This window comes from Strigops habroptila, chromosome 2, assembly GCF_004027225.2.
Source record: "Strigops habroptila isolate Jane chromosome 2, bStrHab1.2.pri, whole genome shotgun sequence".
Classification (NCBI taxonomy): domain Eukaryota; kingdom Metazoa; phylum Chordata; class Aves; order Psittaciformes; family Psittacidae; genus Strigops; species Strigops habroptila.
In genome coordinates this window covers 101,403,443-101,421,433 of record NC_044278.2, presented here as the reverse complement: position 1 = coordinate 101,421,433, position 17,991 = coordinate 101,403,443, and the positions used below count along the sequence as shown (strand labels likewise).

Genomic DNA, 17,991 nt, shown 5'->3' with positions numbered 1-17,991 from the left:
TGAACAAACTCTTGGTTACTGTCTTCCTGGATGTCAGGCATTTTGGAGGAAAGCTGGTATGATCTAGAGCTGTTGTACAGCTCCTGTCACAGCCTCCTGGCCCTCAGGGTCCTCTGCACATGGCTCTCATGAACATGCGGTAGCTACAGTGGCTTCCACAAGCATGACTGTGCCTTTGAGGCCATAGCAGAAACTCCCAAAAGCATGTCTCCCTTTCCTTCACCCAGAGCTGGCTCAAGGCACAGACAAAGTCACCTCTTGAGACTTCCTATTTTGCTTATGCTCAGAGAGACAAAACCAGACATTCCTTCTGTAAACAGCTCATCCATGCCTGCTGCCCTCGGCTGAAGGGAAGATTTATGGTCCCTCACCTATTCCCAGCAGTCCATGGAGGGCAGAAAGAGCCTGGCATGAGGACGATGAAAGGGAAAAGGAGTGATCTTGCTGGGGAAGAGGGATGGGAAGAATGTGTAGGTTGGAATGGAAATCTTGTGTTAAGGGAATTGACATCAAACAAGGGTTGGGAGAGGTGGGAAAGGAGAGAAACAAACAGAGAATCCCTATTTCCAGCCAAATGCCAGGGCTATCAAAATCCCTGTACCTCTGGGTATGTCTTTACCTACCTAGAATAATTCAAAACCCCACTGATATCCTCCAGACACTTCGCCCACAGAGAGTCCCCAAAAGCACCTATTCCCACTTATCTTCATACCTCAGAAATGCATGGGCCACTTCACAAACCTTCTCCCTACCCCCATTTCTCCACAAACTCCTCTGCCATTACCACAGCAGTGAGACAGGCCTGCCTACACCAGTGTAAGTTGCCAGCCTGAAAAGAGAGAATCAGCTCCCTATGCTTTAGACACTCAGACATGAGGCCACAAGTGCCAGGCCTTGACAGAACACATTAATAGCACCTCCACCCCCTTATCACACAGCTGCTTTCTGGCTCACTTACCCTATTCCTAAGGGTCAGCCACCACCTTCCAATGCTTTCTCAGTTGATAAAAAATACTTGGTTTAACTCTTCTGCTTAGTCATCATGTTCTGCTTCTTCCAGAGCAACTAAAATCACAGTCTGCTCACACCTTCATGCCAGAGCCCAGACCTACAGGTTGTCCTGTTCCTTGGAAACCTCCCATCCTGCTCCCTGCGCTCAGCCTCTTGCCATGCAACATCCTGACCTAGCGCATCGCCTGCCCTCTCTGCAGGAGAGGTGCCTGTGCTCCTGCACACATCACTTGACTCCCCGGCCCTGCAAGCTTGAATACTTCAGCACTTGGGCAGAGGGACACACTTGGTTCCTCCATCATCTTCCTCCCTTCTCAGGGCATTTTTAAGTACCTTCCCAGTCTCCTCCTTCTCATCATCTTCTGGGTTAGTCTTCCTTGAGCTTATCCCTAAGTGACAGGCTGCTAAACAGGCACATAACCTTTCACTTGACTTCCACCAGGGAATGCAGCTTTGAGCCGATAAGGGTATGACCAAGGCCAGTTCTCCTGCCCCATCAGTGGTGACACTCTGTGGGGTCAGCTCTGCTGTGCCTTCTCTTTACCCTCTGGAAGTTAGCACCAGCAAAAATGCTAGCTTTGTACTACTCAAAAGCAAGAACTGTGTCTAGCCCCCCTTTCATACACAGATACCTATCTATACATACATATACAGGCATAGATATTTTGGCTTTCCTGAATCCTGTCCAATTTCTGGCATCCTGCTGAGATTCTACAGCATGAAAGTACAGAAGGAAGAGGATACTGAGCTGTTGTATGTGTTCATGAGTGACAGAGGCTGCTTGCACCAGTGACTGTGTTCTTTGATGCAGTCCCAGCCCCAGGCGCTCAAGAGGGCACAGCCAACTGGTACGAGGCTCTAGCCAAACTTGTTGTGACCCTCTTTGGAAAACTGGAGTTCAACTTTCTTCTGGCTGATAAAGTCAGTATTGTGAGGAAACCAGAAATACTAGTCCGGCTCAAGAGCTGTGCTGTGCCCCGGGCAAGAATATGAACACAGGCTTCTCCCTCCAGATAAAAGTGAAACAATCAGGTATTCTCAGTGCAGGTGGAAGGCTCTGCTCCATGGGAGTTCATACAGCGTGTGGCTTCAAGAGCAAGGATGTGAGACTGGGGACAGGTAGAGCAAGGGAATATAAACCCATCCAGATAAGGGGTTTGCTTTGTTGCAGTCCCAAAGAAGTGCCTCCCATAGGTAAAAGTTGAATTGTCTTGATGCATCATTAGATTTGCCTTACTGAGGACAGCATCACATTCAGCACAAGGTGAAACACAGGGGAGGAAACTGCATGGGCAGGCATATGCAGACAAGCAGATGGAAAAGGTGGGTGCTCCAATACTGTTACAACAAGCGTTGAAGAAAGAAGGAGAGTTTGAAGACGGCTAGAAAAAAAATAATCAAAATTCTCCGTACCATGCATGAGATCAAATGCAGAGCAAGGGTAGGTCTGGGACTTCTCAGTGGGAGGAGGAAGCCCCTCAAGCTAAAAACTGTGTTCTTGTTTCTCGCCCTCATCCACTGCACAGAGATCCATGGCAAGCAGCGATATCAAGTGTAAAACACCAACCTTAGTGGATATCAATTTAGTAGTCTCCAAATTCAAGCAAACACCAAATCCTATCATGGCCCAGGGGATGGCCAGTTTCCCAGATTGTTTCCTGCTCTTTCTATGCCTTGCCTCATGCTAAACATGGATTTATTCTTCAGAAAAAAGACAGATTAAACAAAACAGTCCTGTTACCACCCCTGAAAAACCACAGTCCGACATCCCTTTCCTTCAGTCCCCTTAGTGCAGTGCAAGGCATAATTCATCTGCCCAAGTGTCAAACTCACATGAAAAGCTCCCATAACTCCAGTAGTGTCCTGACTGGATCTCCACTGACCGTAACGGGCAAGCTGCACTCCAGGACTCACTGACACCTCCCAAAAACTGTGTGGATGCGCAGTCAGAGACCGAAAGCCAGACCTCTAACATGCTACAGAAAAATAACAGGCGTTGCAGTGTCTCATGTCCTGCCATAGCAGGGAATGTTTGGCAGGTATTTTAGAGTGAACACATCTAGACCTCTAACTCTATTTCTGTCCAAAACTGGTGTGTATTTTCCCTTGGACAGTGCCCAACCTGCAGAGTTAGTGTTTTCCACACAAAAATGCCTGGTTGGTAAACTTCCAAGAAGTTCTATTTTTGATTCAATGAAGAATGGCAGCTTTCCGTGGAACTTACTTTTCTTTCCTTCTTTTCCCCTTCTCCTTCCCCCCCTCCAAAAAAAAAGATTGCTAAACGTATCCATAACTTTCCATTTGGAAATGCTACCCAGGGGCCCCATGGATGCCAGAGTTCAATTGTCCTGTTCTGCAGGAGGTTGGATGGTTTCTTTTTTGCCTTGAAAAAAATATAGGGGGAAGCATCTTTACTTTTTCATTGAACTGTTGTCCCTCCTCTTGAAGAGAATGCAGCAGAGGCTTTGACGTAGGCTTCTGAAAACTCTCACATTTGTTAACACTATGCTGCTGCTCCTGTCACCATACGGTCACTCATGACCATGCAGGAAGAGGAGCAGAGTCATAGTGTGGAGAAGCCACTGGAATCCACCACTGCATGGTCAGAATGAAGATCTGCTGATGTGCAGTTGCCTGAGAGCGGGAGAAAATGCAGATCTTGCAGGAAACCTCTTGTTCTCCTGCATCCAGGTTCACCTACTAATGCATACAAGTTGTCCGACAGCCTGCAGACCATGTGCTAAATAGCTGAAACTTGGAGGAGCATGCTATCTCCTCACCGGCTTCTACGTTCTGATACATTTCTCTACTTTCTGTGTCCCATTCTATGGCTCCAGAGTACTCAGTGAGCAAGATCTGAGCTTCTTCCAGGCTGTAATGGTCCTCACTTGTTCACTCTGTCACAAACAGAATCGCTTTGGCCAGCAGCCAGGGCTGCAATAAGGGCCAGGCACATACACGGGCAGCTTAAAAGCACCTCAGCGTTGGGAAATCCTGCTGGGCTGTAAAAGCTGCCCACAAACCCAAATCGTATCAAGCAAGGCCTGTATGACAATTCTTTGGCACAATCCCCAAACTCGCTGAACTGCTTTTCCATACAAAGTATTTCCAGGTGGGTTATTAGGTCTTGTATCCCTTCCATCTTGTATCCTCTTGCGGTTGAAAATGGCATTCCTTAGAACAAGCTATTTCTAAAAGGAAAACAAATACTCTCCTTTACATTTCTGGTTCCTCTAAACCAGGAGGACACAGACTGTTCCTGCCAAGTAGCGCAGGGGTCTTACCTCCCCACAGTGCTCATGCCCATACAGGGCTTTCAGCTGGGTAATTTATATTTTAAGGTAATTTATAAGGAGATCGATGCTGGTATGACTACCAGTGTGAACAGTTGTGCTAGCATGAAGCTGCCATACCCTGTTAAATCTAGTTTCCCTTCCTGTATTTCTGTAGCAGCATCACTGCAGCCACATTTGAGTCTGTGCTGCTTTAATTGTACCAGAGGAGTTAAACGAAACGAGCTGAGCCAAGGCATGGGTTGGGGTGTGAGGAGGCGGGAGCCTGGCCTCATGCTGCTTTTCCAGCTCCAGGTATGCACACTTGTGCTGTTTTACATGTGTGCACACAAGATTCATCAGTAAAGCTTAGCTTTGCCAGGAAAAGCTGCATCTACGTGAGGACCTCATGGTGTAAGACAGCAAAGCTTGGATTTCTTTCTGTCTGAAAAGGCTGGTTTGCTGCACTCCCTATGATGAAAGAGGCAAGAAGATCGTTTGCTGACCTTCTGTTATTTCGGCTCATTGCAATAATCTATGTCTAATGTGAACAGGGTTATTGAAAATGGACCCCAAATGTAAGACCTGCAGATCTATAAGTAGATACTGTGTGAGAGAAGTGGGTAAAGAAAAGATAGGGGTTTCATTTGAACACTGTCAAAACAAGAACATGGTTTGTTGTTCGATTTGAGTCTTTGGGGTCTCAGACACCACAGAAAATGAAGAGAGGAGGAGACAGAGCAGTAAAAACCCCAGGGGTTTCTGTGAGTTAAAACAAACCGTTTCACTTTGAGGCACTTTCAGACAAGATGATTTTGACACGTGTCTTTGGAACAAAGATAACCACCTGTGACCAGTAAAATGTGACCGGGCAGTGAGTGGTCTGATGATGAGGCAGAGCTGCCGGTGAGGCAGCAGGGATGCCGGCCTCACTGCTGGCTGCAGGGGGCATGCCACAGCCAGGGCAGAGGCAGGTGCTGCAGGGAGCCCTCTCGGCTGCATGCCACCCCAGCCTGTGCCAGCCTGTGCCCCGTGCTGCGCTGAGGCTAAGAGGGATCACCACTGAGCCATGCTGCATTGGCATGACTCAGGATCCTGGTCGCACAGCATCCCTCCCAGGCCTTGATCCTGGCATCTCCTCATACCGTCATCATTTTCCCTAAGACACCACTGCCTGCCACTCAGGGCTGTGCCAGGCACTAAGCCAAAGGTCCTGCCTTCAGCTCAGGTCAGTCAATTGAGATGTTGTGAGACAGCATCCAAGCCAGTCTGGGCTGCAGAACAGCCTGGGGTCTGTGAGTCCTGGAAACACTGCAGCATTCCCAGCCCTGGCAGAACCTGGGGAGCCCTGTGCTCTTGAGGCAGAGCGAAAACAAAGCAGGAGCTGTTGCAGACCTTATTTTTCCTCCCAGTGAGTAGTAAAAAGCTCCACCCCAGCTTCACTCCTCGCTCCCTCTTCATATTAAAACCAAGCAAAACGAAAACAAAAATCAACATTTGCTACTGTGTGCTGTCCTTGCTGCCGTGTGACCCAAGCACGTGGTTGAGTTGTTGGTACTTGTGCTTTTACAGGATCAAATTCATAGCTGCTGTAGAAGCCTGCGTAACTTGTCAGAGCAATACCCTACCCTGGCAAGTTACACAAGCTGGGGAGCTTCTCCCTGCCAGGGTATCCTTCCTATCTCTGCCTTCTCCTTCATGCATGGCTCCTTCCCTCCGTCCTTTTGCAAAGGCATTGGATGTCCGTTTTTAAGGAAAATGGACAAAATTCCTCTTAGCAGCGCCGTTCAGCTTGGTGAGAGGCCCCTGAGACGAGGCAGTAGTTTCTACCAGCCTCTCTTCCCATTGGAAGTGCTGCTTAAATAAAAAGGAAGGATAAGCCTCCACTCATGGGAAGAAAAGCCTGGGCTTGCCAAGCCGCAGCGTGCTGTGTTTGGTTTCCGCTCGCAGCCTGCACGGCTCTGCCTGTGCGGATCTGTTTAGTCACGTTGGGCTGGATGGGGCTGTTTGCTTCGGGACTGGTGTTTGTTCCCAGCTCTCCTGAAGGATCAAGTGTTACCCGTGCTGGAGAGCCACTGTGCTGTAATCAGGCCCCTTCCCACCATGGCAGGCAGGAGCTCCAGAGGATGAAGGGGCTCACGCAGAGCCTTTGTAGGAAAGCAGGTCTTAGCAAGGGGACACCTTTGCATTGAAGGAGTAGAAATAACCATGGCCCTACTTGTGGTGTCTTTCTGTGACCAGTGTGTATTGCAAATCCCAGCTGCTCCTCAGGTCTCAGTAGTTCCCGTGAGCAACGGCAGGAGCTCCTGCTTCGGTGACTGTCTTTGCTGCAAGAAAAGGGGCAAGCCTTTGAGATACCTTCACAGTCCTCTGCTGGGACCAGGCCAGCACCTGATCTCAGACAAAGCATTTAGGATGCTGGAGCCCAGCCACAGGTCCGTGGTTACACAGAGGCATGAATGGGAACTGGTGCTGCACTGTTTGTCCTCCTCACGCCCGCAAGGAAGAGCAGGAGGTGTGAAATGCCCGTGTTTACCTTGGTGGGAATTAACCTGTTACCACCTCTGTGGCTTACTGAGGCAGAAGACAAAAGATACTGTGTCAACATCACTGATCTTCCCAGTTAGCCCCAAATCTGCATGTGCTTCCAAGTGATGCAACACACACCCTTCCTGGGATTTGGCTGTAATTACAAACGAACTTTCTGTTCACAGTGGAACGTGCCAACCTTTCTCACAGGCTTGCACTGCGCTCGCAGTTGTTCCTGGCAGCTGGGGTGGCAGCTCCACTCCTTCTCCAGGGCCCCCTGCTGTTAGCTTGCTTGGGGGGGCCTGTACCCACAGATGCCACCATGCTATGGGGACACTATATGTTTTTTGAAGTAGGGATCGGGTGTAACAGTCGTACAGTGATTGTGATCTTTATCTCCCCTTTGCAGAAATGTCTCTGCCCATCCATGGCCGCTCTGCAGAAAGCAAATTCTCACCTTGGCCCTATGACAAGGATGATACAAACTGTTGTACTTTCCCACTGCCATGTGGCTTTAGCTGGGATGCTAAGCTCTATATTTCTCACTGGAAATAAACATACCATTTTCCTGTAGGTGGTTTGTTTTGTTTCTGTTAGACATAAAGCCTGGAGGGAACAGTGGACAAAGTGCTTGCTTTTCCTCTTCCCCTGTGTTTCCTCTCTTCTGTGCTTTGCCACTCTATCTTCCCTCTTCTGAGAAAGGTAAATCTTTGATCATAACAATTTATCATTGCCTCTTTTCATACCACCTGGGTTTGAATAAGAAGATCACAGACTCTAAAAAGCCTTGCAAACTCCTTGAGCTGACACATTCTTTGGGAAAAACAAACAAACAAACAAGCAAACCTGGTGTTAGTGCTTTTCTGTTTACAGAAGTTGAAAAAAAACCAAACTGAGATGATGCTTGGAAAACCTACATTGATCGTTCAAACTGTCAAACCCAGCACATTCCAGGCTTCATATTTCTGTGCTTAAGTAGGAAATCAGAGAATCGTAGAATTGTTTGGGTTGGAGCAGACCTTCAAAGACCATCTAGTCCACCCCCTCCTCTGTGGGCAGGGACATCTTTCACTGCATCATCCATCCTGACTTTGAACATTTCCAGCGATGGGGGGAATCCACAAATTCTCTGTGCAACCTGATCCAGTGTTGGGGTGCCAGTAAGCATACATCACACACCCAAAATACGTCTATTTCTAACTTGTTTAATTTTGCTGTACTCTGATCCTTCTGCTCATGGCCTGTGAGGACCCAATTCCTTCTCTGGGCTCTAGAGCTCTCTCCTATGGTGCGTTTGTCTGAAATCCCTTCTCTCCCGAGGACCTCAGGCAGGCCATGCCTGGTTTGCACCAGAGCCCTTGTGTCACTGACACAGGTATGGGTCTCTATGCTACGTTTTATTTTTTTGCTGAATAGGAACCTGTAGGGCAGGTTGGTTGGTCATTTTCCCTTTTTTTTTTAATCCAATTCCCGTGGTTGCAGAAGGTTCTGTTTTGCCAGATCACCAAACCCTAGCATGGAGATGCCAATTATCCATATGTCCCTAAGTAATTACCTGGATAGGGTTCCATGTGTGGTATTCAGGAGTAGTCAGTATCATTCTTTGGTTTTCTTACATCAATACAGCTTGTTGTTCCTTGTTGAAAATGATTTTCTGTTCTTCAAAACCATCTCTCTTCTCAAAACTCTTCTTTTTCCTTAGTAATACCAGCAGGAAACACATTTATGATGGCAGATATATATATGAATAATAGACCTTCAGTTTTCCAAATTTCAGCTTAAATGTCGTATACTTTTTACATTTCAACAAAAAAATCTAAAATATTTTGAGAAAGTCTGTCATTTTATAATAAGCTCTGTTAAAATATAATTTTCAGTTCCTCCCTTTTCTCTCTGCCAGTATTTTCTGGCAGGCCAGTGTCTTGTTCTGACGGGCGACACACATACATGTCTCTTTTCTTCTTAGCCTGCAAGGCCTATAGGCCAGGGATTGCCCCTATACTTGCACAGCTACTGAGAGCAGATGGCTGAGTGAACCTCTTCACAAAAAACAGTTCAGCTGATTCCATTCCCCCAAAGCAACATCCACTCACAAAGAGAGAGGAGTATTTTTGCCACTCTCAGATCTCTCTTGTTTCCCCATGAAAAGTTACACAGACCTCTAAGCTAGCAAAGGGCAAAGCTTCGGGGATGCTCCTCAGTCGTCATCATGATTAACCTGAAGCTGCTAGACAGAACTGTACCTCATGAGCCCAGAGCTTCCCCATGCAGGAGGCTTTAGCTGCAGTGGGGGGTGCTGATTTCAAGTCGAGCTTCCAGACTCTAAACAGCAAGTCTGTTGCAATAGCTCTGTTGATCAAATAAAATTTCTGTTCACAGTGCAGAGCCAAAACAGTTTTTGATTGCAGCCTTGAGGGGTATTTCTTGGCTCGTGGTTGATGTTTTAAGCAATGTGCAGCTCTACAAGTCATTACCAATGTTTGAAATCTCTTCCTTCTTATTATCCTTGGAGATGTGGAATGAAGACTATTTACCTTCCCCTCATAGTTCATTATGCTTATTAAGCCATAGGAATGAGGACATGTACACGAGAGTTGGATATAGCAGGCCTGTTCTGGCTCTGTCAACATTATTTTCTGAAGAAGAGAGTATATTCAGAAATATGGACAGGTTTTCCTTTTTATTTCTCCTAACAGTACTAGTGTACAAAGACTTCCAGATTTTGCAGTGGCATGTTATATATTCACTGTTTGCTGAAGCTGTAACACAATGTTTCTCACTGCCACATTACCAAAACACTTGAACAAGTCTCTTCATTAATAATCTGTTGCGTTCTACCTTCAGATTCCAGTGTCTGACCCTAGACTCAGGAACAGCTTGGGCTCTGCTGGAGGCAGTGGGGGGTTTATTATCACACCTGAGGTCTGCAAGTGTTAGTTCTTTTAGCCCCTTTTCCAGGGGATGGAGAGATTGCAGTGGTGAAGACACTGCTGTTGATGGCAGTGGGAACAGAGAGCTTAAGCTGCAGTGGGTGCAGAGCCTGAACTGTCCTCTCCTTCCCAGATCCTTCTAAATTTGGGCTTGGCAGATCACTGTGGAGGAATGTGGCCACCTGATAAATTTCTTCTCTAGATGGAGGGGACTAAAATTTCTTAGGCTATTTATCTATCTATCTCATTTCATGAGCACTGCATCCACCCTTAAATACGAGATGTCTGCATGGCTCCTGTTTACTTTCATGCTGTGCAATTTTTCTCTGGAAAAGCAAGATTTTGCCTGCTCTGTAGAATGTGCTTTTTTGCTGGAGACATCAATTTGCACCTTCTCCTTATTGCCTTTATCCTCTATCCTCTGTCCTTTATCCTCTGCTTTCAGGTCACTGTGACACTACCCTGGAGCCTGCAGGAGCAGTGACTGTCTTGTGACTTGTTCATGCAGAACCTGTGAAAATGAGGTTTAAATCTAAACACACATCCCTAGTACATCAGTGCAATAAATTGGCATAATGAAAATGGATAAACTGGGAACGCAGCTCATTGTGGAAATGTACCTAATATGGGAATAATTCCTAGCTCCTCAGGGTTCCAGTTCTCCTTTCTGCTTTGCTGTGAGCATTCAAAAGCATGCTCACCGCAAGATGTTTTGTGTTAGGAATGATGACATTTGCTTAATTAAATTTCAAAAATATCTAAGTGGCAGCTTTACTGGGGCAGAGTCAAGAACTTTTCTTTTTCATGTTTTCTGGGCTTAGACAATGTTGTTGATTGGTTGCAAGTGAGTTTTCAGTTCATACATTTAAGACCACATTGCTGATGGCAAATATAATTTCACTTTTCAGTCTAGAAGCTTTATCAATACAAATTATCATTATGTCTAAGTTACACTACACTAGCAAAAGAGAGAGCAGCATTAACTAATATTTCTATAGATATGTGGATGGCTTTTATTAATAATAGAACTGGATATTTTGTCATGGAGGTTCTACTAACTTCATTAATGTCACTACTACAGTCCCTAAGAACCAATACTCGTAACCAGGATCATGCCTCACTGGACTCTGAACAAGGAACAAAACACACATGCTCCAAGGGAGTTGACTGTAAGAAAAAATGGATGGATATGAACAGGATCATGGCCCCAGGAGCTGGTAGAGCCAAATGTAACATACTGTGCTCACTTGGGCTTTATCCTAGTAATACAGACTACTGGAATTGCACCCTGCCTCGCCTGAGACAGACCTGACAGGATGAATGATATGGAGGATTCCTGATCCTCTCTCTGCCTGGCTGAACACAGGGATTTAAGGGATAGGGACAACGGTGACAAGCTCCTGCCCAGGGCAGCAGGCGCCTCTCCTCTGTGACTGCCCCAACCTGCGCATGCTTACTCGCCTGATGGGTGTGAGGCTTTGCAAGTGGAACTGAATGATGGCAAGGATGATGGTTCATGGAGCTTGGAGGTGTCCCTGAGGTTAAGCTGGCCTCTGCCCTGCATCAAAACTGCTTCCATAAAAAAATGAGATGGGTCACTGCCATAGGAGACTCCCTTCTAAAGGGAACAGAAGGTCCAATATACAGACCAGAACCGCTTCTTAAGGAAGTCAGCTGCCGCCCTCAGGCCTGGGTTAAAGATGTAAAGAGAAAGCTTCCTACCCTGGTGCAGCCCTCAGGCTATTACCTATTATTGATTTCTCAGGTAGGCAGCAATGAAGTTGCAACAAGAAGCCCAAGGGCAATCAAGAGAGACTTCAGGAGCTTGGGATGACTGGTTCAGGGATCAGGAGCACAAGTAGTGTTCTCTTCTATGCTTCCAGGTGCAGAGACTGATGAGGGAGGAAACAGGAAGAGCCAGCACCAGGCTTCAAGCCTGGTGTCACCAGCAGAATTTTTGGTTTTTTGATTGTGGGTCAGTTTACATGACACCAGACCTGCTGGTGACAGATGGGGTACACCTCTCTCAAAGGGGGAAAGGATCTTTGCACAAGAGTTAGCAGGGCTCATTGAAAGAGCTTTAAACTGGATTTGAAGGGAAAAAAGGGATAAAACCAGGCTTGCTAGAGATAAGCCAGCAGCATGCCAGTGTTTGAGGGACAGTGTGCTAGCGAGGTCCTTCAGTCTGCCATCTCAGTGGAGGTAGGGGCATTGAGGCATTGAGGGCAGTATTGGGGCTGTGTATGCATATGCTGTCAATTCAAGATGAATTCAGAAGGCAAAAGTAAAGCTTCTGGTCATGGAAACAGCAATTAGTGGGAAAGTGCTTACAACGGGAGAGAACAGACAGAACAAGTAACCCAGATGCATCCAATTGGACAAAACAAGTTGCGTATAAACAAGTCTCTCAAACTGTTTACAAAGTCCAAAAGTAAGAGAAATTACAAAAGATTCTTTTTTTCTGGCTGAAAGGAGAGGACACAGATGCTAGTTCTTTGTCCCTTCCACCAGTGTTGGGCAGCTTGCTGCTGGTGGTGAGGTGGTCTGTGGTGTTTTGGGGTGTGGGGCTGTTATACAAGCACTTCCATAAGTCATTTACGCATTTCTGCAGTCTTTGCCAGATGCCTCAGGAGAAGAGTAACAGTTATAGGCACCCACTCATTTGACTTCTTCCTCTTCGCCCCTTCTCCCTGTATCAGGAGCACCAAATCATCCACTGCCCTGGAGCAATCAGTCATTAACAACAACCTTGCTACTGCCAAGATGCTTCTCAAGCCACTCAGTCAAGGATACTTCTGGGAAAGACAGAAAACAAGTTAGATTTTTGCTGCAAAAAAGGAAGAACAACCATTTTAAACCCCCACGCTTTTATTTTCACTCACTACCCACTCAGGGCAGCACTGTAGGGCCACAGCACTGCAGAAGGATGGCTTGCCAGAAGCTGTATCCAGTGCTGCCATGATGAGTTTAGTCTGCAAATAGGTCCCCTTTTCCCAAGAAAGTAGAACATTGCAGAGGACATCCAAAGGCTGCAAGGGGCTAGGAAACCTTACAAAGGTTGGGCATGGAGTTGCTGATCTCTGGCTAGAGAGCAATTGCTTTGGACAGCCAGAAGATGCTTCATGGTCCTTCTTAGCAGAAAAGGAGCCTGCTGAAGTGTGCAGCACTCAGCAGAACTGCTCTGCCTTTCCTTGCTGCCCCCCATGCATTAGAACCAGCCTCAGCTTTGGTTGCCCCGGTTGCAAAGGCAGCTTTTTTGAGCTGCCTAGTTTCCCAAAGTGTGTGTAGGGCCAGCAGAATGGACTTTGTACTTCCCACTTGTGTCCCAGCATCCTCCTCAAAGACCCTGTTTTGGGGATCTTATGACATAACTTGCAAGGAGTCCATAATGAGGATGGTGTGGGTGGTCATTCCCACCTCTGATAGCACATTCCGTCCTACAGGAGGAACAGAATGTTGGAGAATATTTGTGCCAAGGGTCAATGTAGTGATACAGCTGTCAGAGGTCCTGTGCTTGACTCTGTGCATCTTGGCCACTTTAGCTTTTGTAACAATCTTGTCTTCACAGTCGTGTCTCCCCTTGAGGTTAAGAATCCTCTTGCTCTAGGCAGAAGCATGAGGCTTCAGCTTGTGCATGTGCACATCTCCTGTGTAATTATGTTTGTCTTCCTGGAGCCCAAACTGACCTGGTGGAATTCAAGATTGTGGCACCTGTGGCCCCACACAAGATGTGGGATTGCCCTGCGAACTGGTACTGCCTCAACGTGAAGAACTGTCTTTCTGACCCTGGGGCACTGAGAGCTTGCATCTGCCAGGGAGATAGTGGTTCACAGCTGGGAAGAATCCTGCGCTTGCTTTTAATGTTTTGTGAAGCCAGATGTTTGAGACTGTTTGTTTCCAGAACTTTCTGTAGCAAACCACAGCTGAATGGTCATGAACCACGAGCAGAAGAAAGGTTTCCACACTAATTTTCTGAAATGTTTTCTAAACACTGTTTCAGGATGTTCAGACTGCAGGACCAGATCTTTAGTCAGCATAAAAGGGCGTGGATTCACGGAGCTGAACCACGTTCATCTCCTTCACTACAAAAAGCACAGAAATACAGAAATGCTGGTTGGAAGGGTCCTCTGAAGGCCCAAGCACCTCCAGGCTCCTGCTTAGCACAGCACTGTCACGCAAGATCAGGTCAGCTTTGGTGTAGTCTGGCCAAGTCTGGAAAGTGTACAAGGATGGAGAATCCCCCTCTCTGGGCAGTGTTTTCACTGATGTCCATTCTCACCTCCCAGGCTCCAGCCTGGGCTTGTTGCCCCTCGCTTTTCCATCTGCCGCTCACAGGAGGTGTTGGGCTCTGTCAAGTCATGTAACTCCCATTGATGGAGGCGTGATTTGCAGTAGCCTCCTGCTACATCACCCTCCTCCATCTCCCTGTCTCTGGATAAACCCACACAGCTCCCTCAACCTCTGCTCCCAGCTCGTGTGCTCTGCCCTGACCATTTCAGTATCCCTCTTCCTGTGCCTGCTCGCACTGAGTGGTCAAAAGCAACAGAGTCCATCACCAGTGGCCTCTGGGGAACAACAGCTCCCCTTGCCCTGCCAGCTATACACCTCTGCCAGGCACTCCATCCCACTGGCGATGCCAGCACATGCTGGGCTCAGACAAGGTGCGACCTTAATTTGTAGCGACGTGAATAGGAGCAGAGGTTTTCATTCACTGCTCTGGCGATAGTACAGTAAGCAAGCTGCTTCAAAATCCAATTTCATAGACACAGAGATTACATTAATCTCTTTTAATAGCTAAACAATTCAGTTTTCAAGATAGGACAAAGCATGGGATACTCTTGACAAAACTGGTGCTTCAAAGCTGCCTACATCAGATTTAAAATCCTAACTCCTAAGCTCCTAACTATAGAACCGATTGTATCTTTTCAGACAGTAGCACTGCAAAACTTGCATTTAATCTCTTTTTATAACATGCTGTAGCTGCCTGGGCTTGCCTGTTGGGAAGAAAATGTAGATCGACTTTGCCTTCAAATACTATATGAGGAAACTCACTCAGCCCTCACCAACTGATCTTGGGGGCCTGTGGAATGATAAAAGCTTAAGTTATCAAAGTATCTGTAAACTGCCTTCTGATTTCTAGCTGGAGCACCTCCCTGAATCTGGACCCTTTGATTTAAGGTGGCTGCTTTCTTTCACCATGTCTCAACAGGCAGAAAAGGGCATAGCTTTAATTCCTGTTGGCTCAGTTGCATTATCTCAGCATGACTGAAAAGCCCTCTTCACTTGCAGAAGTGCAGAAGTGAATGTGGATCTACACTGGAAGCATCTGTCTGTGTAGTAAGTACCTTGTAATACACAGGGATGTTTCCATACTGCCAAAAACATTGGTGTAAAAGTGCTTTTCTTGTTGACGCTGTTTTGCTTGGAGAACCAAAATCAGCTCTCCTGCAGAAGGCACTATTTATTGGGCTAGGCTGCATGTTTTCAGAGGATTTGCAGGTTTCATGGTCCAGGCATATTCATCTTAGGCTGATTTTTAGTGTTTGCATTGTGGTTTAGGGCTCTGATAAATGAGCTCTAGCAAATGATGGTGAGGTGGCTGAAGAAGTGACCCACACAGCTGTTTGTTACTGCTCTGCTAGCAAAGATTACTGTCCCTGCAGCAGAGGTGGCAGAAGACAACATATGTCCAGGGCAGAGTTGCTCCAAATGGCAGTTGAGTTGAAATCTCCAAGGAAGTGGGATTAGACTAGACAAGAGACCATGAACTAGAGATACTGAGATGCTGTCCACAGTGTTTTATGCCCACCAGGAGCAGCACCGTTTCAATACCTCAGATCCTTACAGCTTCTGCCCAACCTTTCTGTCCCCTCTTTGCACCAGAACTGGCGGTCATCTGACCCTAACAGGAGATGATTCAAGGACTTTCATAAGACAGGTGATCTCCTCATTCACCTATAAAGGAGTGTGAGGACCAAACCACTAGCAGCTTCTACCAGCTTAATCATGTTATCTGTCTCTTGGACAATGGTACAAGTGTCCTAGTGCCTCAGCTCTGCTTCAGCCTTTTGTGGTAGAGTGGTATCAAGCAACAGCAGGTGATAATGTCTTCATCTGCTCATCTGTTTTCCAACCAAAAGTCATCTGAGGCCAGAGACTCCTAATGCTCCTGTATAGCCAACTAGCAAGGCCTCTGCTGCCAGGGAAGTTGCCCCCTACCCTGCATCTTTGTCTTGGCTTCATCTGGGATGGAGTTGATTTTCTCCCTAGTAGCTGACGCAGTGCTGTGTTTTGGTTTCAGTCTGAGAACAATGCTGATAACACACGGATGTTTTAGTTGTTGCTCAGTAATCCTCTGATCAAGGACTTTTCAGTCGCTCGTGTTCTGCCAGTGAGGAGGGGCACAAGAAGCTGGGAGGGAGCAGAGGCAAGACCCAAACTAGGCAAAGGGGCTAGTTACTCCTATTCCAATAGGAGAAACCCACTGTAGTAAGTAGCACTGCTGTCAAGGATGGTTGGCCATAGACTGCCCTTGCACACTGGTGCAGGAGCAAGCAGGAGCCACTGCAGGGGTGAGTCAGGACTGACTCTGACCTGAGCAATATTGCCAGTTTTCCTCCCCCTGGCCCATTACTAACATGGAAAAAATCAGTGGGAAAAAGGCTGGGCCTTTAATATACAATAAGCCTTTCCCCACCCATTACCACCTAACTGATAAGCTACTCCAGGCTATCTTGTTTATGTTTATGAGTATTTAATACCTCTTAGCGTTTGCATTTGCCTTGAAGCTACAGGCAGCTCTGTGCTGTAGTATGCTAAATATTTGTGCCATAAGTACAAACAGATGTTTGAAGATCTGCTTTGAAGAAAATCTTTACCCTCTAGATTCTCTCCGAAGGCTCCTCAGGAATAGTATACATCACTATATTCAGAGCAAAGCCTTGAAGGGCAGGGAGAGAGGTGATTCATAGGAATAGTCAGTAGTGGAACAGAAACATGTACTCACATCTCTGTTGCATAAATCCTTCACAGCAGCACTTTGGACACCAGAGTTTTCATAAACAAATTTGTGGGGCCTCATTCCTATAAAGCAGTCTCTGCTGCATGCAGGTCTTTGAGCTCACTAGCCTAAGGACAGACTCACTAACCAGATTCTTGTCACCCTCAAAAGCTATCACCTGCAACCTAAATAATCTCCTTAATATCAAAAATCTCAGAGTGAGCAGAGACAGTAAAACCTGAGTGTTGTGCAGAGATGGCTTTTGGTCACTCATGTTGTTTCTGTCAGCTGCTCCCAGGGACGGAAAGGCTTCACAAGGCAGACACAAGTGGTATTAAACAATTTGACTCTCAACTAAAAAACCCAATTCAGAGTCAAAACCTGCAAGATATCCCATGATACTGCATGCCACATCTAAAGTAATGGGGAAGGTTAAACAGCCTCTGCCTCAGGCAGGCCCCAATTCGTGTCAAGATGCAAGAGAAAACCTGAGAGGGGAAAGGTAAGATGGTGGTGGTGGAACCAGCCAGGGTTGTGCGGTGATTTGCTCTGTGGGAGGGTGCAGCCAGGACTCTTAACTTAAACCACTGTGGTGTGGCTTTGGGGTTTGTTTCTTCTTTTCTCATGTTTTGGGGCAGAAGAGGGTGTGCCTGGAAGTTCAGCTGCTAGCTTGGGACTTAACCTGGATGTCCAGTTTTCCAAGGCAGAAACCTGGACATTGTCTACGTCCAGGTTTCTGCCTTGCCAGTGGCTCCCTTGAGTAAGCTGCTCCCACCCCCTCTGCCTTTTTGCCCCTCATTCTCTAACAGCACTTCCATACCCCTGAGGCGTATAAGATTAATACTTTGAAGCTTATGAGGCATCCAGGTATGGTATGAGAGAGAGCCATATCAGGCCCTGAAGAGATTCACTCTGTTACCTTTTGACTGTATGCATTGGACAGCAAAAGGGATCCTTCAGCTGACTTTCAAATGCAAAGCAATGTTTGACCTGAGCCACACAGGGAACTGATGTTCTCTAAATCTCTCTAATTCACTCTGCAGAATGCTTTCCCTTCACTATGCTAAGTTTCACCTTGCTTAAACCATGAAAACTATTCATATCTATTTTTATGTCACTAATTTTCTTTTCCTGGTAACTACTCTTTTGTCTTGCCTAATTCCATTTCATCTGAAACTGTTCTTCCTCCCTTTCTCCTCCTCCTCATCTGTGAGCTCAGGCAGGAGCCACCTGGGATACCTGCTAGGAC

The 17,991-nt window shown here is 46.7% G+C and overlaps 1 long non-coding RNA gene across 3 annotated transcripts in view; it reads left to right on the top strand.

Moving 5' to 3' along the window:
- Positions 1 to 17,991, top strand: part of LOC115604384 — a 73,969-nt gene that overhangs the window by 31,008 nt on the left and 24,970 nt on the right. The window contains exon 4 of one of the 3 annotated variants that reach the window (XR_003990256.1): positions 7,222 to 7,385. The exons of the other annotated variants lie outside the window; for them this stretch is intronic. This is a non-coding gene — a long non-coding RNA (uncharacterized LOC115604384). Of the gene's footprint in view, positions 1 to 7,221; positions 7,386 to 17,991 lie in introns of those variants that run through there. 3 annotated transcript variants of the gene reach the window in all.